The 19,850-nt window shown below is 51.0% G+C and overlaps 16 non-coding genes across 16 annotated transcripts; all 16 read right to left on the bottom strand.

Annotated features, from left to right (window-relative positions):
- Positions 1–62: 62 nt before the first annotated feature.
- On the bottom strand, positions 63–181 carry LOC126110823 (5S ribosomal RNA). The gene has a single exon (XR_007523971.1). It is a non-coding gene; the product is annotated as a 5S ribosomal RNA (ribosomal RNA).
- Positions 182–1,308: 1,127 nt separating this feature from the next.
- On the bottom strand, positions 1,309–1,427 carry LOC126110821 (5S ribosomal RNA). Its single transcript, XR_007523970.1, has one exon. It is a non-coding gene; the product is annotated as a 5S ribosomal RNA (ribosomal RNA).
- Positions 1,428–2,553: 1,126 nt separating this feature from the next.
- Positions 2,554–2,672, bottom strand: LOC126110820 (5S ribosomal RNA). The gene has a single exon (XR_007523969.1). It is a non-coding gene; the product is annotated as a 5S ribosomal RNA (ribosomal RNA).
- A 1,127-nt stretch (positions 2,673–3,799) lies between these two features.
- On the bottom strand, positions 3,800–3,918 carry LOC126110819 (5S ribosomal RNA). The gene has a single exon (XR_007523968.1). It is a non-coding gene; the product is annotated as a 5S ribosomal RNA (ribosomal RNA).
- A 1,126-nt stretch (positions 3,919–5,044) lies between these two features.
- Positions 5,045–5,163, bottom strand: LOC126110817 (5S ribosomal RNA). Its single transcript, XR_007523966.1, has one exon. It is a non-coding gene; the product is annotated as a 5S ribosomal RNA (ribosomal RNA).
- A 1,126-nt stretch (positions 5,164–6,289) lies between these two features.
- On the bottom strand, positions 6,290–6,408 carry LOC126110816 (5S ribosomal RNA). Its single transcript, XR_007523965.1, has one exon. It is a non-coding gene; the product is annotated as a 5S ribosomal RNA (ribosomal RNA).
- Positions 6,409–7,535: 1,127 nt separating this feature from the next.
- LOC126110815 (5S ribosomal RNA) lies at positions 7,536–7,654 on the bottom strand. Its single transcript, XR_007523964.1, has one exon. It is a non-coding gene; the product is annotated as a 5S ribosomal RNA (ribosomal RNA).
- A 1,127-nt stretch (positions 7,655–8,781) lies between these two features.
- LOC126110814 (5S ribosomal RNA) lies at positions 8,782–8,900 on the bottom strand. Its single transcript, XR_007523963.1, has one exon. It is a non-coding gene; the product is annotated as a 5S ribosomal RNA (ribosomal RNA).
- A 1,127-nt stretch (positions 8,901–10,027) lies between these two features.
- On the bottom strand, positions 10,028–10,146 carry LOC126110813 (5S ribosomal RNA). The gene has a single exon (XR_007523962.1). It is a non-coding gene; the product is annotated as a 5S ribosomal RNA (ribosomal RNA).
- A 1,126-nt stretch (positions 10,147–11,272) lies between these two features.
- On the bottom strand, positions 11,273–11,391 carry LOC126110812 (5S ribosomal RNA). The gene has a single exon (XR_007523961.1). It is a non-coding gene; the product is annotated as a 5S ribosomal RNA (ribosomal RNA).
- A 1,128-nt stretch (positions 11,392–12,519) lies between these two features.
- Positions 12,520–12,638, bottom strand: LOC126110810 (5S ribosomal RNA). The gene has a single exon (XR_007523960.1). It is a non-coding gene; the product is annotated as a 5S ribosomal RNA (ribosomal RNA).
- Positions 12,639–13,764: 1,126 nt separating this feature from the next.
- Positions 13,765–13,883, bottom strand: LOC126110809 (5S ribosomal RNA). The gene has a single exon (XR_007523959.1). It is a non-coding gene; the product is annotated as a 5S ribosomal RNA (ribosomal RNA).
- A 1,127-nt stretch (positions 13,884–15,010) lies between these two features.
- Positions 15,011–15,129, bottom strand: LOC126110808 (5S ribosomal RNA). Its single transcript, XR_007523958.1, has one exon. It is a non-coding gene; the product is annotated as a 5S ribosomal RNA (ribosomal RNA).
- Positions 15,130–16,256: 1,127 nt separating this feature from the next.
- Positions 16,257–16,375, bottom strand: LOC126110807 (5S ribosomal RNA). The gene has a single exon (XR_007523957.1). It is a non-coding gene; the product is annotated as a 5S ribosomal RNA (ribosomal RNA).
- Positions 16,376–17,503: 1,128 nt separating this feature from the next.
- Positions 17,504–17,622, bottom strand: LOC126110805 (5S ribosomal RNA). The gene has a single exon (XR_007523955.1). It is a non-coding gene; the product is annotated as a 5S ribosomal RNA (ribosomal RNA).
- Positions 17,623–18,746: 1,124 nt separating this feature from the next.
- LOC126110804 (5S ribosomal RNA) lies at positions 18,747–18,865 on the bottom strand. The gene has a single exon (XR_007523954.1). It is a non-coding gene; the product is annotated as a 5S ribosomal RNA (ribosomal RNA).
- Between the last annotated feature and the right edge of the window lie 985 nt (positions 18,866–19,850).

The following is a 19,850-nucleotide window of genomic DNA, read 5'->3' as shown; positions in this document are numbered from 1 at the left end:
GAAAGTTAGTATGAAAAGAGGGCTGGCAGGTGCAGCGACGTAAAAATGAAAAAATGAGATAGAGCCAACAGCACCCGGTGTTCCCAGGCGGTCACCCATCCAAGTACTAACCGGGCCCGATGTTGCTTAACTTCGGTGATCGGACGAGAACCGGTGTATTCAACATGGTATGGCCGTTGGCGTCCTTATACTGTAGCCGCACCACACAAGAGGCATTCGCCTCTTCTCGCAACACACGCAATCGCCGCTTTCCGTGGCACATTTGACGCAAAGCACGTCCTTCCACCTCGAAGGTGGCGCGGAGTGCGCGCTCGGCTCGGCGTCTCATAGGAGACTGCCGAGCGTAGGTGCGGCGCACAACACAGCTGCTCGGTGCACCGCCTGTCATTCGTTTGGTGCGTGTGGCCGCGGGGTGTGGCAGTGTCCTGCTGGACCGACGGAGGCTTTCTCACCTGGCTGACACACGCCGCGCTTCCAGATATTTGCGTAATTTGCGCGGTGCATTTGCATTCGCGCCTGTCCCCCCCTCCCGTCCCGACTTGTCCCGACTTTGCTCGACTGCCGCTCGCTGCCGCTCGGGTCGCGGTCCATATGACAGCACAAGCGCGAGAAACGTCTGCGGGAGGAGGCGAGACGACAAAAGAATAAATTTATGATTACAAATCGAATTTGGAGCTGCACGCCGCTGCAGAACGATAGGCGCTAACGTATTTCGGAGCATACCGCCCGATTCGTAGTGTTTTGTCGTTTTCAAAGACTTCCTGGCAAACTTGGTTAGCACATTCTCCTTCAAACTGAGTTAATTATTGCAGTTTCGTACCTGACGGCCGTTTAAAATGCTTGAGGAAGTCTCTTTGTCACGACAGAAAGGTGGTATGGGAAGAGGGCTGGCAAGAGTAGCGACTAAAAAGCGATAAATGAAGGCAGCCAGAGTTCCCAGGCGCTCATCCATACGAGTACTACCGTTGTTGCTTCACATCGGTGATCGGACGAGAACGGAAGATTTTATTTCTTTTTTTTTTTTTTTTGTTTATTTACATTGTGGAATTTAGCACTGCTACAAAACAGTAGGCCCTGACGTATTTCAAAACTCATCTGTCGATTCGTAGTGTGTTGTTATTTCCGAGGCGTTGTAGCACTCTTCTTCCGCGCATTCTTGCTGAAACTGAGTTCATTACTGTAATTTCGTATCCTACGTTTGATACAGTAGTTTAAAATGCTTGTGGAAGCATCTTTGTCAACACCTGAAAGTTAGTATGAAAAGAGGGCTGGCAGGTGCAGCGACGTAAAAATGAAAAAATGAGATAGAGCCAACAGCACCCGGTGTTCCCAGGCGGTCACCCATCCAAGTACTAACCGGGCCCGATGTTGCTTAACTTCGGTGATCGGACGAGAACCGGTGTATTCAACATGGTATGGCCGTTGGCGTCCTTATACTGTAGCCGCACCACACAAGAGGCATTCGCCTCTTCTCGCAACACACGCAATCGCCGCTTTCCGTGGCACATTTGACGCAAAGCACGTCCTTCCACCTCGAAGGTGGCGCGGAGTGCGCGCTCGGCTCGGCGTCTCATAGGAGACTGCCGAGCGTAGGTGCGGCGCACAACACAGCTGCTCGGTGCACCGCCTGTCATTCGTTTGGTGCGTGTGGCCGCGGGGTGTGGCAGTGTCCTGCTGGACCGACGGAGGCTTTCTCACCTGGCTGACACACGCCGCGCTTCCAGATATTTGCGTAATTTGCGCGGTGCATTTGCATTCGCGCCTGTCCCCCCCTCCCGTCCCGACTTGTCCCGACTTTGCTCGACTGCCGCTCGCTGCCGCTCGGGTCGCGGTCCATATGACAGCACAAGCGCGAGAAACGTCTGCGGGAGGAGGCGAGACGACAAAAGAATAAATTTATGATTACAAATCGAATTTGGAGCTGCACGCCGCTGCAGAACGATAGGCGCTAACGTATTTCGGAGCATACCGCCCGATTCGTAGTGTTTTGTCGTTTTCAAAGACTTCCTGGCAAACTTGGTTAGCACATTCTCCTTCAAACTGAGTTAATTATTGCAGTTTCGTACCTGACGGCCGTTTAAAATGCTTGAGGAAGTCTCTTTGTCACGACAGAAAGGTGGTATGGGAAGAGGGCTGGCAAGAGTAGCGACTAAAAAGCGATAAATGAAGGCAGCCAGAGTTCCCAGGCGCTCATCCATACGAGTACTACCGTTGTTGCTTCACATCGGTGATCGGACGAGAACGGAAGATTTTATTTCTTTTTTTTTTTTTTTGTTTATTTACATTGTGGAATTTAGCACTGCTACAAAACAGTAGGCCCTGACGTATTTCAAAACTCATCTGTCGATTCGTAGTGTGTTGTTATTTCCGAGGCGTTGTAGCACTCTTCTTCCGCGCATTCTTGCTGAAACTGAGTTCATTACTGTAATTTCGTATCCTACGTTTGATACAGTAGTTTAAAATGCTTGTGGAAGCATCTTTGTCAACACCTGAAAGTTAGTATGAAAAGAGGGCTGGCAGGTGCAGCGACGTAAAAATGAAAAAATGAGATAGAGCCAACAGCACCCGGTGTTCCCAGGCGGTCACCCATCCAAGTACTAACCGGGCCCGATGTTGCTTAACTTCGGTGATCGGACGAGAACCGGTGTATTCAACATGGTATGGCCGTTGGCGTCCTTATACTGTAGCCGCACCACACAAGAGGCATTCGCCTCTTCTCGCAACACACGCAATCGCCGCTTTCCGTGGCACATTTGACGCAAAGCACGTCCTTCCACCTCGAAGGTGGCGCGGAGTGCGCGCTCGGCTCGGCGTCTCATAGGAGACTGCCGAGCGTAGGTGCGGCGCACAACACAGCTGCTCGGTGCACCGCCTGTCATTCGTTTGGTGCGTGTGGCCGCGGGGTGTGGCAGTGTCCTGCTGGACCGACGGAGGCTTTCTCACCTGGCTGACACACGCCGCGCTTCCAGATATTTGCGTAATTTGCGCGGTGCATTTGCATTCGCGCCTGTCCCCCCCTCCCGTCCCGACTTGTCCCGACTTTGCTCGACTGCCGCTCGCTGCCGCTCGGGTCGCGGTCCATATGACAGCACAAGCGCGAGAAACGTCTGCGGGAGGAGGCGAGACGACAAAAGAATAAATTTATGATTACAAATCGAATTTGGAGCTGCACGCCGCTGCAGAACGATAGGCGCTAACGTATTTCGGAGCATACCGCCCGATTCGTAGTGTTTTGTCGTTTTCAAAGACTTCCTGGCAAACTTGGTTAGCACATTCTCCTTCAAACTGAGTTAATTATTGCAGTTTCGTACCTGACGGCCGTTTAAAATGCTTGAGGAAGTCTCTTTGTCACGACAGAAAGGTGGTATGGGAAGAGGGCTGGCAAGAGTAGCGACTAAAAAGCGATAAATGAAGGCAGCCAGAGTTCCCAGGCGCTCATCCATACGAGTACTACCGTTGTTGCTTCACATCGGTGATCGGACGAGAACGGAAGATTTTATTTCTTTTTTTTTTTTTTTTGTTTATTTACATTGTGGAATTTAGCACTGCTACAAAACAGTAGGCCCTGACGTATTTCAAAACTCATCTGTCGATTCGTAGTGTGTTGTTATTTCCGAGGCGTTGTAGCACTCTTCTTCCGCGCATTCTTGCTGAAACTGAGTTCATTACTGTAATTTCGTATCCTACGTTTGATACAGTAGTTTAAAATGCTTGTGGAAGCATCTTTGTCAACACCTGAAAGTTAGTATGAAAAGAGGGCTGGCAGGTGCAGCGACGTAAAAATGAAAAAATGAGATAGAGCCAACAGCACCCGGTGTTCCCAGGCGGTCACCCATCCAAGTACTAACCGGGCCCGATGTTGCTTAACTTCGGTGATCGGACGAGAACCGGTGTATTCAACATGGTATGGCCGTTGGCGTCCTTATACTGTAGCCGCACCACACAAGAGGCATTCGCCTCTTCTCGCAACACACGCAATCGCCGCTTTCCGTGGCACATTTGACGCAAAGCACGTCCTTCCACCTCGAAGGTGGCGCGGAGTGCGCGCTCGGCTCGGCGTCTCATAGGAGACTGCCGAGCGTAGGTGCGGCGCACAACACAGCTGCTCGGTGCACCGCCTGTCATTCGTTTGGTGCGTGTGGCCGCGGGGTGTGGCAGTGTCCTGCTGGACCGACGGAGGCTTTCTCACCTGGCTGACACACGCCGCGCTTCCAGATATTTGCGTAATTTGCGCGGTGCATTTGCATTCGCGCCTGTCCCCCCCTCCCGTCCCGACTTGTCCCGACTTTGCTCGACTGCCGCTCGCTGCCGCTCGGGTCGCGGTCCATATGACAGCACAAGCGCGAGAAACGTCTGCGGGAGGAGGCGAGACGACAAAAGAATAAATTTATGATTACAAATCGAATTTGGAGCTGCACGCCGCTGCAGAACGATAGGCGCTAACGTATTTCGGAGCATACCGCCCGATTCGTAGTGTTTTGTCGTTTTCAAAGACTTCCTGGCAAACTTGGTTAGCACATTCTCCTTCAAACTGAGTTAATTATTGCAGTTTCGTACCTGACGGCCGTTTAAAATGCTTGAGGAAGTCTCTTTGTCACGACAGAAAGGTGGTATGGGAAGAGGGCTGGCAAGAGTAGCGACTAAAAAGCGATAAATGAAGGCAGCCAGAGTTCCCAGGCGCTCATCCATACGAGTACTACCGTTGTTGCTTCACATCGGTGATCGGACGAGAACGGAAGATTTTATTTCTTTTTTTTTTTTTTTGTTTATTTACATTGTGGAATTTAGCACTGCTACAAAACAGTAGGCCCTGACGTATTTCAAAACTCATCTGTCGATTCGTAGTGTGTTGTTATTTCCGAGGCGTTGTAGCACTCTTCTTCCGCGCATTCTTGCTGAAACTGAGTTCATTACTGTAATTTCGTATCCTACGTTTGATACAGTAGTTTAAAATGCTTGTGGAAGCATCTTTGTCAACACCTGAAAGTTAGTATGAAAAGAGGGCTGGCAGGTGCAGCGACGTAAAAATGAAAAAATGAGATAGAGCCAACAGCACCCGGTGTTCCCAGGCGGTCACCCATCCAAGTACTAACCGGGCCCGATGTTGCTTAACTTCGGTGATCGGACGAGAACCGGTGTATTCAACATGGTATGGCCGTTGGCGTCCTTATACTGTAGCCGCACCACACAAGAGGCATTCGCCTCTTCTCGCAACACACGCAATCGCCGCTTTCCGTGGCACATTTGACGCAAAGCACGTCCTTCCACCTCGAAGGTGGCGCGGAGTGCGCGCTCGGCTCGGCGTCTCATAGGAGACTGCCGAGCGTAGGTGCGGCGCACAACACAGCTGCTCGGTGCACCGCCTGTCATTCGTTTGGTGCGTGTGGCCGCGGGGTGTGGCAGTGTCCTGCTGGACCGACGGAGGCTTTCTCACCTGGCTGACACACGCCGCGCTTCCAGATATTTGCGTAATTTGCGCGGTGCATTTGCATTCGCGCCTGTCCCCCCCTCCCGTCCCGACTTGTCCCGACTTTGCTCGACTGCCGCTCGCTGCCGCTCGGGTCGCGGTCCATATGACAGCACAAGCGCGAGAAACGTCTGCGGGAGGAGGCGAGACGACAAAAGAATAAATTTATGATTACAAATCGAATTTGGAGCTGCACGCCGCTGCAGAACGATAGGCGCTAACGTATTTCGGAGCATACCGCCCGATTCGTAGTGTTTTGTCGTTTTCAAAGACTTCCTGGCAAACTTGGTTAGCACATTCTCCTTCAAACTGAGTTAATTATTGCAGTTTCGTACCTGACGGCCGTTTAAAATGCTTGAGGAAGTCTCTTTGTCACGACAGAAAGGTGGTATGGGAAGAGGGCTGGCAAGAGTAGCGACTAAAAAGCGATAAATGAAGGCAGCCAGAGTTCCCAGGCGCTCATCCATACGAGTACTACCGTTGTTGCTTCACATCGGTGATCGGACGAGAACGGAAGATTTTATTTCTTTTTTTTTTTTTTTGTTTATTTACATTGTGGAATTTAGCACTGCTACAAAACAGTAGGCCCTGACGTATTTCAAAACTCATCTGTCGATTCGTAGTGTGTTGTTATTTCCGAGGCGTTGTAGCACTCTTCTTCCGCGCATTCTTGCTGAAACTGAGTTCATTACTGTAATTTCGTATCCTACGTTTGATACAGTAGTTTAAAATGCTTGTGGAAGCATCTTTGTCAACACCTGAAAGTTAGTATGAAAAGAGGGCTGGCAGGTGCAGCGACGTAAAAATGAAAAAATGAGATAGAGCCAACAGCACCCGGTGTTCCCAGGCGGTCACCCATCCAAGTACTAACCGGGCCCGATGTTGCTTAACTTCGGTGATCGGACGAGAACCGGTGTATTCAACATGGTATGGCCGTTGGCGTCCTTATACTGTAGCCGCACCACACAAGAGGCATTCGCCTCTTCTCGCAACACACGCAATCGCCGCTTTCCGTGGCACATTTGACGCAAAGCACGTCCTTCCACCTCGAAGGTGGCGCGGAGTGCGCGCTCGGCTCGGCGTCTCATAGGAGACTGCCGAGCGTAGGTGCGGCGCACAACACAGCTGCTCGGTGCACCGCCTGTCATTCGTTTGGTGCGTGTGGCCGCGGGGTGTGGCAGTGTCCTGCTGGACCGACGGAGGCTTTCTCACCTGGCTGACACACGCCGCGCTTCCAGATATTTGCGTAATTTGCGCGGTGCATTTGCATTCGCGCCTGTCCCCCCCTCCCGTCCCGACTTGTCCCGACTTTGCTCGACTGCCGCTCGCTGCCGCTCGGGTCGCGGTCCATATGACAGCACAAGCGCGAGAAACGTCTGCGGGAGGAGGCGAGACGACAAAAGAATAAATTTATGATTACAAATCGAATTTGGAGCTGCACGCCGCTGCAGAACGATAGGCGCTAACGTATTTCGGAGCATACCGCCCGATTCGTAGTGTTTTGTCGTTTTCAAAGACTTCCTGGCAAACTTGGTTAGCACATTCTCCTTCAAACTGAGTTAATTATTGCAGTTTCGTACCTGACGGCCGTTTAAAATGCTTGAGGAAGTCTCTTTGTCACGACAGAAAGGTGGTATGGGAAGAGGGCTGGCAAGAGTAGCGACTAAAAAGCGATAAATGAAGGCAGCCAGAGTTCCCAGGCGCTCATCCATACGAGTACTACCGTTGTTGCTTCACATCGGTGATCGGACGAGAACGGAAGATTTTATTTCTTTTTTTTTTTTTTTTGTTTATTTACATTGTGGAATTTAGCACTGCTACAAAACAGTAGGCCCTGACGTATTTCAAAACTCATCTGTCGATTCGTAGTGTGTTGTTATTTCCGAGGCGTTGTAGCACTCTTCTTCCGCGCATTCTTGCTGAAACTGAGTTCATTACTGTAATTTCGTATCCTACGTTTGATACAGTAGTTTAAAATGCTTGTGGAAGCATCTTTGTCAACACCTGAAAGTTAGTATGAAAAGAGGGCTGGCAGGTGCAGCGACGTAAAAATGAAAAAATGAGATAGAGCCAACAGCACCCGGTGTTCCCAGGCGGTCACCCATCCAAGTACTAACCGGGCCCGATGTTGCTTAACTTCGGTGATCGGACGAGAACCGGTGTATTCAACATGGTATGGCCGTTGGCGTCCTTATACTGTAGCCGCACCACACAAGAGGCATTCGCCTCTTCTCGCAACACACGCAATCGCCGCTTTCCGTGGCACATTTGACGCAAAGCACGTCCTTCCACCTCGAAGGTGGCGCGGAGTGCGCGCTCGGCTCGGCGTCTCATAGGAGACTGCCGAGCGTAGGTGCGGCGCACAACACAGCTGCTCGGTGCACCGCCTGTCATTCGTTTGGTGCGTGTGGCCGCGGGGTGTGGCAGTGTCCTGCTGGACCGACGGAGGCTTTCTCACCTGGCTGACACACGCCGCGCTTCCAGATATTTGCGTAATTTGCGCGGTGCATTTGCATTCGCGCCTGTCCCCCCCCTCCCGTCCCGACTTGTCCCGACTTTGCTCGACTGCCGCTCGCTGCCGCTCGGGTCGCGGTCCATATGACAGCACAAGCGCGAGAAACGTCTGCGGGAGGAGGCGAGACGACAAAAGAATAAATTTATGATTACAAATCGAATTTGGAGCTGCACGCCGCTGCAGAACGATAGGCGCTAACGTATTTCGGAGCATACCGCCCGATTCGTAGTGTTTTGTCGTTTTCAAAGACTTCCTGGCAAACTTGGTTAGCACATTCTCCTTCAAACTGAGTTAATTATTGCAGTTTCGTACCTGACGGCCGTTTAAAATGCTTGAGGAAGTCTCTTTGTCACGACAGAAAGGTGGTATGGGAAGAGGGCTGGCAAGAGTAGCGACTAAAAAGCGATAAATGAAGGCAGCCAGAGTTCCCAGGCGCTCATCCATACGAGTACTACCGTTGTTGCTTCACATCGGTGATCGGACGAGAACGGAAGATTTTATTTCTTTTTTTTTTTTTTTGTTTATTTACATTGTGGAATTTAGCACTGCTACAAAACAGTAGGCCCTGACGTATTTCAAAACTCATCTGTCGATTCGTAGTGTGTTGTTATTTCCGAGGCGTTGTAGCACTCTTCTTCCGCGCATTCTTGCTGAAACTGAGTTCATTACTGTAATTTCGTATCCTACGTTTGATACAGTAGTTTAAAATGCTTGTGGAAGCATCTTTGTCAACACCTGAAAGTTAGTATGAAAAGAGGGCTGGCAGGTGCAGCGACGTAAAAATGAAAAAATGAGATAGAGCCAACAGCACCCGGTGTTCCCAGGCGGTCACCCATCCAAGTACTAACCGGGCCCGATGTTGCTTAACTTCGGTGATCGGACGAGAACCGGTGTATTCAACATGGTATGGCCGTTGGCGTCCTTATACTGTAGCCGCACCACACAAGAGGCATTCGCCTCTTCTCGCAACACACGCAATCGCCGCTTTCCGTGGCACATTTGACGCAAAGCACGTCCTTCCACCTCGAAGGTGGCGCGGAGTGCGCGCTCGGCTCGGCGTCTCATAGGAGACTGCCGAGCGTAGGTGCGGCGCACAACACAGCTGCTCGGTGCACCGCCTGTCATTCGTTTGGTGCGTGTGGCCGCGGGGTGTGGCAGTGTCCTGCTGGACCGACGGAGGCTTTCTCACACTGGCTGACACACGCCGCGCTTCCAGATATTTGCGTAATTTGCGCGGTGCATTTGCATTCGCGCCTGTCCCCCCCTCCCGTCCCGACTTGTCCCGACTTTGCTCGACTGCCGCTCGCTGCCGCTCGGGTCGCGGTCCATATGACAGCACAAGCGCGAGAAACGTCTGCGGGAGGAGGCGAGACGACAAAAGAATAAATTTATGATTACAAATCGAATTTGGAGCTGCACGCCGCTGCAGAACGATAGGCGCTAACGTATTTCGGAGCATACCGCCCGATTCGTAGTGTTTTGTCGTTTTCAAAGACTTCCTGGCAAACTTGGTTAGCACATTCTCCTTCAAACTGAGTTAATTATTGCAGTTTCGTACCTGACGGCCGTTTAAAATGCTTGAGGAAGTCTCTTTGTCACGACAGAAAGGTGGTATGGGAAGAGGGCTGGCAAGAGTAGCGACTAAAAAGCGATAAATGAAGGCAGCCAGAGTTCCCAGGCGCTCATCCATACGAGTACTACCGTTGTTGCTTCACATCGGTGATCGGACGAGAACGGAAGATTTTATTTCTTTTTTTTTTTTTTTGTTTATTTACATTGTGGAATTTAGCACTGCTACAAAACAGTAGGCCCTGACGTATTTCAAAACTCATCTGTCGATTCGTAGTGTGTTGTTATTTCCGAGGCGTTGTAGCACTCTTCTTCCGCGCATTCTTGCTGAAACTGAGTTCATTACTGTAATTTCGTATCCTACGTTTGATACAGTAGTTTAAAATGCTTGTGGAAGCATCTTTGTCAACACCTGAAAGTTAGTATGAAAAGAGGGCTGGCAGGTGCAGCGACGTAAAAATGAAAAAATGAGATAGAGCCAACAGCACCCGGTGTTCCCAGGCGGTCACCCATCCAAGTACTAACCGGGCCCGATGTTGCTTAACTTCGGTGATCGGACGAGAACCGGTGTATTCAACATGGTATGGCCGTTGGCGTCCTTATACTGTAGCCGCACCACACAAGAGGCATTCGCCTCTTCTCGCAACACACGCAATCGCCGCTTTCCGTGGCACATTTGACGCAAAGCACGTCCTTCCACCTCGAAGGTGGCGCGGAGTGCGCGCTCGGCTCGGCGTCTCATAGGAGACTGCCGAGCGTAGGTGCGGCGCACAACACAGCTGCTCGGTGCACCGCCTGTCATTCGTTTGGTGCGTGTGGCCGCGGGGTGTGGCAGTGTCCTGCTGGACCGACGGAGGCTTTCTCACCTGGCTGACACACGCCGCGCTTCCAGATATTTGCGTAATTTGCGCGGTGCATTTGCATTCGCGCCTGTCCCCCCCTCCCGTCCCGACTTGTCCCGACTTTGCTCGACTGCCGCTCGCTGCCGCTCGGGTCGCGGTCCATATGACAGCACAAGCGCGAGAAACGTCTGCGGGAGGAGGCGAGACGACAAAAGAATAAATTTATGATTACAAATCGAATTTGGAGCTGCACGCCGCTGCAGAACGATAGGCGCTAACGTATTTCGGAGCATACCGCCCGATTCGTAGTGTTTTGTCGTTTTCAAAGACTTCCTGGCAAACTTGGTTAGCACATTCTCCTTCAAACTGAGTTAATTATTGCAGTTTCGTACCTGACGGCCGTTTAAAATGCTTGAGGAAGTCTCTTTGTCACGACAGAAAGGTGGTATGGGAAGAGGGCTGGCAAGAGTAGCGACTAAAAAGCGATAAATGAAGGCAGCCAGAGTTCCCAGGCGCTCATCCATACGAGTACTACCGTTGTTGCTTCACATCGGTGATCGGACGAGAACGGAAGATTTTATTTCTTTTTTTTTTTTTTTGTTTATTTACATTGTGGAATTTAGCACTGCTACAAAACAGTAGGCCCTGACGTATTTCAAAACTCATCTGTCGATTCGTAGTGTGTTGTTATTTCCGAGGCGTTGTAGCACTCTTCTTCCGCGCATTCTTGCTGAAACTGAGTTCATTACTGTAATTTCGTATCCTACGTTTGATACAGTAGTTTAAAATGCTTGTGGAAGCATCTTTGTCAACACCTGAAAGTTAGTATGAAAAGAGGGCTGGCAGGTGCAGCGACGTAAAAATGAAAAAATGAGATAGAGCCAACAGCACCCGGTGTTCCCAGGCGGTCACCCATCCAAGTACTAACCGGGCCCGATGTTGCTTAACTTCGGTGATCGGACGAGAACCGGTGTATTCAACATGGTATGGCCGTTGGCGTCCTTATACTGTAGCCGCACCACACAAGAGGCATTCGCCTCTTCTCGCAACACACGCAATCGCCGCTTTCCGTGGCACATTTGACGCAAAGCACGTCCTTCCACCTCGAAGGTGGCGCGGAGTGCGCGCTCGGCTCGGCGTCTCATAGGAGACTGCCGAGCGTAGGTGCGGCGCACAACACAGCTGCTCGGTGCACCGCCTGTCATTCGTTTGGTGCGTGTGGCCGCGGGGTGTGGCAGTGTCCTGCTGGACCGACGGAGGCTTTCTCACCTGGCTGACACACGCCGCGCTTCCAGATATTTGCGTAATTTGCGCGGTGCATTTGCATTCGCGCCTGTCCCCCCCTCCCGTCCCGACTTGTCCCGACTTTGCTCGACTGCCGCTCGCTGCCGCTCGGGTCGCGGTCCATATGACAGCACAAGCGCGAGAGAAACGTCTGCGGGAGGAGGCGAGACGACAAAAGAATAAATTTATGATTACAAATCGAATTTGGAGCTGCACGCCGCTGCAGAACGATAGGCGCTAACGTATTTCGGAGCATACCGCCCGATTCGTAGTGTTTTGTCGTTTTCAAAGACTTCCTGGCAAACTTGGTTAGCACATTCTCCTTCAAACTGAGTTAATTATTGCAGTTTCGTACCTGACGGCCGTTTAAAATGCTTGAGGAAGTCTCTTTGTCACGACAGAAAGGTGGTATGGGAAGAGGGCTGGCAAGAGTAGCGACTAAAAAGCGATAAATGAAGGCAGCCAGAGTTCCCAGGCGCTCATCCATACGAGTACTACCGTTGTTGCTTCACATCGGTGATCGGACGAGAACGGAAGATTTTATTTCTTTTTTTTTTTTTTTGTTTATTTACATTGTGGAATTTAGCACTGCTACAAAACAGTAGGCCCTGACGTATTTCAAAACTCATCTGTCGATTCGTAGTGTGTTGTTATTTCCGAGGCGTTGTAGCACTCTTCTTCCGCGCATTCTTGCTGAAACTGAGTTCATTACTGTAATTTCGTATCCTACGTTTGATACAGTAGTTTAAAATGCTTGTGGAAGCATCTTTGTCAACACCTGAAAGTTAGTATGAAAAGAGGGCTGGCAGGTGCAGCGACGTAAAAATGAAAAAATGAGATAGAGCCAACAGCACCCGGTGTTCCCAGGCGGTCACCCATCCAAGTACTAACCGGGCCCGATGTTGCTTAACTTCGGTGATCGGACGAGAACCGGTGTATTCAACATGGTATGGCCGTTGGCGTCCTTATACTGTAGCCGCACCACACAAGAGGCATTCGCCTCTTCTCGCAACACACGCAATCGCCGCTTTCCGTGGCACATTTGACGCAAAGCACGTCCTTCCACCTCGAAGGTGGCGCGGAGTGCGCGCTCGGCTCGGCGTCTCATAGGAGACTGCCGAGCGTAGGTGCGGCGCACAACACAGCTGCTCGGTGCACCGCCTGTCATTCGTTTGGTGCGTGTGGCCGCGGGGTGTGGCAGTGTCCTGCTGGACCGACGGAGGCTTTCTCACCTGGCTGACACACGCCGCGCTTCCAGATATTTGCGTAATTTGCGCGGTGCATTTGCATTCGCGCCTGTCCCCCCCTCCCGTCCCGACTTGTCCCGACTTTGCTCGACTGCCGCTCGCTGCCGCTCGGGTCGCGGTCCATATGACAGCACAAGCGCGAGAAACGTCTGCGGGAGGAGGCGAGACGACAAAAGAATAAATTTATGATTACAAATCGAATTTGGAGCTGCACGCCGCTGCAGAACGATAGGCGCTAACGTATTTCGGAGCATACCGCCCGATTCGTAGTGTTTTGTCGTTTTCAAAGACTTCCTGGCAAACTTGGTTAGCACATTCTCCTTCAAACTGAGTTAATTATTGCAGTTTCGTACCTGACGGCCGTTTAAAATGCTTGAGGAAGTCTCTTTGTCACGACAGAAAGGTGGTATGGGAAGAGGGCTGGCAAGAGTAGCGACTAAAAAGCGATAAATGAAGGCAGCCAGAGTTCCCAGGCGCTCATCCATACGAGTACTACCGTTGTTGCTTCACATCGGTGATCGGACGAGAACGGAAGATTTTATTTCTTTTTTTTTTTTTTTGTTTATTTACATTGTGGAATTTAGCACTGCTACAAAACAGTAGGCCCTGACGTATTTCAAAACTCATCTGTCGATTCGTAGTGTGTTGTTATTTCCGAGGCGTTGTAGCACTCTTCTTCCGCGCATTCTTGCTGAAACTGAGTTCATTACTGTAATTTCGTATCCTACGTTTGATACAGTAGTTTAAAATGCTTGTGGAAGCATCTTTGTCAACACCTGAAAGTTAGTATGAAAAGAGGGCTGGCAGGTGCAGCGACGTAAAAATGAAAAAATGAGATAGAGCCAACAGCACCCGGTGTTCCCAGGCGGTCACCCATCCAAGTACTAACCGGGCCCGATGTTGCTTAACTTCGGTGATCGGACGAGAACCGGTGTATTCAACATGGTATGGCCGTTGGCGTCCTTATACTGTAGCCGCACCACACAAGAGGCATTCGCCTCTTCTCGCAACACACGCAATCGCCGCTTTCCGTGGCACATTTGACGCAAAGCACGTCCTTCCACCTCGAAGGTGGCGCGGAGTGCGCGCTCGGCTCGGCGTCTCATAGGAGACTGCCGAGCGTAGGTGCGGCGCACAACACAGCTGCTCGGTGCACCGCCTGTCATTCGTTTGGTGCGTGTGGCCGCGGGGTGTGGCAGTGTCCTGCTGGACCGACGGAGGCTTTCTCACCTGGCTGACACACGCCGCGCTTCCAGATATTTGCGTAATTTGCGCGGTGCATTTGCATTCGCGCCTGTCCCCCCCTCCCGTCCCGACTTGTCCCGACTTTGCTCGACTGCCGCTCGCTGCCGCTCGGGTCGCGGTCCATATGACAGCACAAGCGCGAGAAACGTCTGCGGGAGGAGGCGAGACGACAAAAGAATAAATTTATGATTACAAATCGAATTTGGAGCTGCACGCCGCTGCAGAACGATAGGCGCTAACGTATTTCGGAGCATACCGCCCGATTCGTAGTGTTTTGTCGTTTTCAAAGACTTCCTGGCAAACTTGGTTAGCACATTCTCCTTCAAACTGAGTTAATTATTGCAGTTTCGTACCTGACGGCCGTTTAAAATGCTTGAGGAAGTCTCTTTGTCACGACAGAAAGGTGGTATGGGAAGAGGGCTGGCAAGAGTAGCGACTAAAAAGCGATAAATGAAGGCAGCCAGAGTTCCCAGGCGCTCATCCATACGAGTACTACCGTTGTTGCTTCACATCGGTGATCGGACGAGAACGGAAGATTTTATTTCTTTTTTTTTTTTTTTTGTTTATTTACATTGTGGAATTTAGCACTGCTACAAAACAGTAGGCCCTGACGTATTTCAAAACTCATCTGTCGATTCGTAGTGTGTTGTTATTTCCGAGGCGTTGTAGCACTCTTCTTCCGCGCATTCTTGCTGAAACTGAGTTCATTACTGTAATTTCGTATCCTACGTTTGATACAGTAGTTTAAAATGCTTGTGGAAGCATCTTTGTCAACACCTGAAAGTTAGTATGAAAAGAGGGCTGGCAGGTGCAGCGACGTAAAAATGAAAAAATGAGATAGAGCCAACAGCACCCGGTGTTCCCAGGCGGTCACCCATCCAAGTACTAACCGGGCCCGATGTTGCTTAACTTCGGTGATCGGACGAGAACCGGTGTATTCAACATGGTATGGCCGTTGGCGTCCTTATACTGTAGCCGCACCACACAAGAGGCATTCGCCTCTTCTCGCAACACACGCAATCGCCGCTTTCCGTGGCACATTTGACGCAAAGCACGTCCTTCCACCTCGAAGGTGGCGCGGAGTGCGCGCTCGGCTCGGCGTCTCATAGGAGACTGCCGAGCGTAGGTGCGGCGCACAACACAGCTGCTCGGTGCACCGCCTGTCATTCGTTTGGTGCGTGTGGCCGCGGGGTGTGGCAGTGTCCTGCTGGACCGACGGAGGCTTTCTCACCTGGCTGACACACGCCGCGCTTCCAGATATTTGCGTAATTTGCGCGGTGCATTTGCATTCGCGCCTGTCCCCCCCCTCCCGTCCCGACTTGTCCCGACTTTGCTCGACTGCCGCTCGCTGCCGCTCGGGTCGCGGTCCATATGACAGCACAAGCGCGAGAAACGTCTGCGGGAGGAGGCGAGACGACAAAAGAATAAATTTATGATTACAAATCGAATTTGGAGCTGCACGCCGCTGCAGAACGATAGGCGCTAACGTATTTCGGAGCATACCGCCCGATTCGTAGTGTTTTGTCGTTTTCAAAGACTTCCTGGCAAACTTGGTTAGCACATTCTCCTTCAAACTGAGTTAATTATTGCAGTTTCGTACCTGACGGCCGTTTAAAATGCTTGAGGAAGTCTCTTTGTCACGACAGAAAGGTGGTATGGGAAGAGGGCTGGCAAGAGTAGCGACTAAAAAGCGATAAATGAAGGCAGCCAGAGTTCCCAGGCGCTCATCCATACGAGTACTACCGTTGTTGCTTCACATCGGTGATCGGACGAGAACGGAAGATTTTATTTCTTTTTTTTTTTTTTTGTTTATTTACATTGTGGAATTTAGCACTGCTACAAAACAGTAGGCCCTGACGTATTTCAAAACTCATCTGTCGATTCGTAGTGTGTTGTTATTTCCGAGGCGTTGTAGCACTCTTCTTCCGCGCATTCTTGCTGAAACTGAGTTCATTACTGTAATTTCGTATCCTACGTTTGATACAGTAGTTTAAAATGCTTGTGGAAGCATCTTTGTCAACACCTGAAAGTTAGTATGAAAAGAGGGCTGGCAGGTGCAGCGACGTAAAAATGAAAAAATGAGATAGAGCCAACAGCACCCGGTGTTCCCAGGCGGTCACCCATCCAAGTACTAACCGGGCCCGATGTTGCTTAACTTCGGTGATCGGACGAGAACCGGTGTATTCAACATGGTATGGCCGTTGGCGTCCTTATACTGTAGCCGCACCACACAAGAGGCATTCGCCTCTTCTCGCAACACACGCAATCGCCGCTTTCCGTGGCACATTTGACGCAAAGCACGTCCTTCCACCTCGAAGGTGGCGCGGAGTGCGCGCTCGGCTCGGCGTCTCATAGGAGACTGCCGAGCGTAGGTGCGGCGCACAACACAGCTGCTCGGTGCACCGCCTGTCATTCGTTTGGTGCGTGTGGCCGCGGGGTGTGGCAGTGTCCTGCTGGACCGACGGAGGCTTTCTCACCTGGCTGACACACGCCGCGCTTCCAGATATTTGCGTAATTTGCGCGGTGCATTTGCATTCGCGCCTGTCCCCCCCTCCCGTCCCGACTTGTCCCGACTTTGCTCGACTGCCGCTCGCTGCCGCTCGGGTCGCGGTCCATATGACAGCACAAGCGCGAGAAACGTCTGCGGGAGGAGGCGAGACGACAAAAGAATAAATTTATGATTACAAATCGAATTTGGAGCTGCACGCCGCTGCAGAACGATAGGCGCTAACGTATTTCGGAGCATACCGCCCGATTCGTAGTGTTTTGTCGTTTTCAAAGACTTCCTGGCAAACTTGGTTAGCACATTCTCCTTCAAACTGAGTTAATTATTGCAGTTTCGTACCTGACGGCCGTTTAAAATGCTTGAGGAAGTCTCTTTGTCACGACAGAAAGGTGGTATGGGAAGAGGGCTGGCAAGAGTAGCGACTAAAAAGCGATAAATGAAGGCAGCCAGAGTTCCCAGGCGCTCATCCATACGAGTACTACCGTTGTTGCTTCACATCGGTGATCGGACGAGAACGGAAGATTTTATTTCTTTTTTTTTTTTTTTTGTTTATTTACATTGTGGAATTTAGCACTGCTACAAAACAGTAGGCCCTGACGTATTTCAAAACTCATCTGTCGATTCGTAGTGTGTTGTTATTTCCGAGGCGTTGTAGCACTCTTCTTCCGCGCATTCTTGCTGAAACTGAGTTCATTACTGTAATTTCGTATCCTACGTTTGATACAGTAGTTTAAAATGCTTGTGGAAGCATCTTTGTCAACACCTGAAAGTTAGTATGAAAAGAGGGCTGGCAGGTGCAGCGACGTAAAAATGAAAAAAATGAGATAGAGCCAACAGCACCCGGTGTTCCCAGGCGGTCACCCATCCAAGTACTAACCGGGCCCGATGTTGCTTAACTTCGGTGATCGGACGAGAACCGGTGTATTCAACATGGTATGGCCGTTGGCGTCCTTATACTGTAGCCGCACCACACAAGAGGCATTCGCCTCTTCTCGCAACACACGCAATCGCCGCTTTCCGTGGCACATTTGACGCAAAGCACGTCCTTCCACCTCGAAGGTGGCGCGGAGTGCGCGCTCGGCTCGGCGTCTCATAGGAGACTGCCGAGCGTAGGTGCGGCGCACAACACAGCTGCTCGGTGCACCGCCTGTCATTCGTTTGGTGCGTGTGGCCGCGGGGTGTGGCAGTGTCCTGCTGGACCGACGGAGGCTTTCTCACCTGGCTGACACACGCCGCGCTTCCAGATATTTGCGTAATTTGCGCGGTGCATTTGCATTCGCGCCTGTCCCCCCCTCCCGTCCCGACTTGTCCCGACTTTGCTCGACTGCCGCTCGCTGCCGCTCGGGTCGCGGTCCATATGACAGCACAAGCGCGAGAAACGTCTGCGGGAGGAGGCGAGACGACAAAAGAATAAATTTATGATTACAAATCGAATTTGGAGCTGCACGCCGCTGCAGAACGATAGGCGCTAACGTATTTCGGAGCATACCGCCCGATTCGTAGTGTTTTGTCGTTTTCAAAGACTTCCTGGCAAACTTGGTTAGCACATTCTCCTTCAAACTGAGTTAATTATTGCAGTTTCGTACCTGACGGCCGTTTAAAATGCTTGAGGAAGTCTCTTTGTCACGACAGAAAGGTGGTATGGGAAGAGGGCTGGCAAGAGTAGCGACTAAAAAGCGATAAATGAAGGCAGCCAGAGTTCCCAGGCGCTCATCCATACGAGTACTACCGTTGTTGCTTCACATCGGTGATCGGACGAGAACGGAAGTTTATTTCTTTTTTTTTTTTTTTGTTTATTTACATTGTGGAATTTAGCACTGCTACAAAACAGTAGGCCCTGACGTATTTCAAAACTCATCTGTCGATTCGTAGTGTGTTGTTATTTCCGAGGCGTTGTAGCACTCTTCTTCCGCGCATTCTTGCTGAAACTGAGTTCATTACTGTAATTTCGTATCCTACGTTTGATACAGTAGTTTAAAATGCTTGTGGAAGCATCTTTGTCAACACCTGAAAGTTAGTATGAAAAGAGGGCTGGCAGGTGCAGCGACGTAAAAATGAAAAAATGAGATAGAGCCAACAGCACCCGGTGTTCCCAGGCGGTCACCCATCCAAGTACTAACCGGGCCCGATGTTGCTTAACTTCGGTGATCGGACGAGAACCGGTGTATTCAACATGGTATGGCCGTTGGCGTCCTTATACTGTAGCCGCACCACACAAGAGGCATTCGCCTCTTCTCGCAACACACGCAATCGCCGCTTTCCGTGGCACATTTGACGCAAAGCACGTCCTTCCACCTCGAAGGTGGCGCGGAGTGCGCGCTCGGCTCGGCGTCTCATAGGAGACTGCCGAGCGTAGGTGCGGCGCACAACACAGCTGCTCGGTGCACCGCCTGTCATTCGTTTGGTGCGTGTGGCCGCGGGGTGTGGCAGTGTCCTGCTGGACCGACGGAGGCTTTCTCACCTGGCTGACACACGCCGCGCTTCCAGATATTTGCGTAATTTGCGCGGTGCATTTGCATTCGCGCCTGTCCCCCCCTCCCGTCCCGACTTGTCCCGACTTTGCTCGACTGCCGCTCGCTGCCGCTCGGGTCGCGGTCCATATGACAGCACAAGCGCGAGAAACGTCTGCGGGAGGAGGCGAGACGACAAAAGAATAAATTTATGATTACAAATCGAATTTGGAGCTGCACGCCGCTGCAGAACGATAGGCGCTAACGTATTTCGGAGCATACCGCCCGATTCGTAGTGTTTTGTCGTTTTCAAAGACTTCCTGGCAAACTTGGTTAGCACATTCTCCTTCAAACTGAGTTAATTATTGCAGTTTCGTACCTGACGGCCGTTTAAAATGCTTGAGGAAGTCTCTTTGTCACGACAGAAAGGTGGTATGGGAAGAGGGCTGGCAAGAGTAGCGACTAAAAAGCGATAAATGAAGGCAGCCAGAGTTCCCAGGCGCTCATCCATACGAGTACTACCGTTGTTGCTTCACATCGGTGATCGGACGAGAACGGAAGATTTTATTTCTTTTTTTTTTTTTTTTGTTTATTTACATTGTGGAATTTAGCACTGCTACAAAACAGTAGGCCCTGACGTATTTCAAAACTCATCTGTCGATTCGTAGTGTGTTGTTATTTCCGAGGCGTTGTAGCACTCTTCTTCCGCGCATTCTTGCTGAAAC

This window comes from Schistocerca cancellata, unplaced genomic scaffold (genome assembly GCF_023864275.1).
Source record: "Schistocerca cancellata isolate TAMUIC-IGC-003103 unplaced genomic scaffold, iqSchCanc2.1 HiC_scaffold_38, whole genome shotgun sequence".
Lineage (NCBI taxonomy): Eukaryota > Metazoa > Arthropoda > Insecta > Orthoptera > Acrididae > Schistocerca > Schistocerca cancellata.
This window is presented reverse-complemented; position numbering and strand designations above follow the sequence as displayed.